Here is an 854-nt window from a genome sequence, read left to right on the forward strand (position 1 = left end):
GGTCTGTGGGGGTGTCAGGGTTCCCTCCCCACTCTGAACTCTGGGGTAAGACTCCCTAAGCTTATTTCTACCAGTTTAGGTTAAAAACTCCCCCAAGGCACAAATCCTTCTTTGTACCTTGGATTAGGTAACGCTGCCACCACCAAGTGATTTAAACAAACGTTTAGGGAGGGCCACTTGGAGCCCTAACCCCCCCCCCAAATATCCCCCCAAGTCCCTAAACCTCTTTTCCTGGGCAGGCTTGAGAATAATCCCCTCACCAATTGGTACAGGTGAGCACAGACCCAAACCCTTGGATCTTAAAACAATGACAAATCAATCAGGTTCTTAAAAGAAGAATTTTAATGAAAGAAAAGCGGTGGGAGAAGCACCTCTGTATGATTAGAAGGGAAGATAATCTCCCAGGCAATCAGAGTCAAACACAGAGCGTTTCCCTCTGGGCAAAACTTTAAAGTTACAAAAAGAAAACCAGGAACATACCTCCCTCTCAGCACGGAGAAAATCACAAGCCAAAATAAAAGATAATCTAATGCATTCCCTTGCTATACTCACTAACGCTATGGGAGTTGGATCGTTTGCTTCTCTGATCTGTCTACGGCCAAAGCCGCAGGGAACAGACAGACAAAGCCTCCCCCCCAATTTGAAAGTATCTTGTCCCCTTATTGGTTCTTTGGGTCAGGTGTCAGCCAGGTTACCCGAGCTTCTTAACCCTTTACAGGTAAGAGGATTTTGGAGTCTCTGGCCAGGAGGGATTTTATAGTATCGTACACAGGAGGGTTGTTACCCTTCCCTTTATAGTTATGATGGGGGGGGTGATGCTGGGTGGGGGGGGATCTGTGGGGCAGTGATGCTGG

Source organism: Terrapene carolina, unplaced genomic scaffold, assembly GCF_002925995.2.
Source record: "Terrapene carolina triunguis isolate 2854851 unplaced genomic scaffold, T_m_triunguis-2.0 Scaffold29779, whole genome shotgun sequence".
Classification (NCBI taxonomy): domain Eukaryota; kingdom Metazoa; phylum Chordata; order Testudines; family Emydidae; genus Terrapene; species Terrapene triunguis.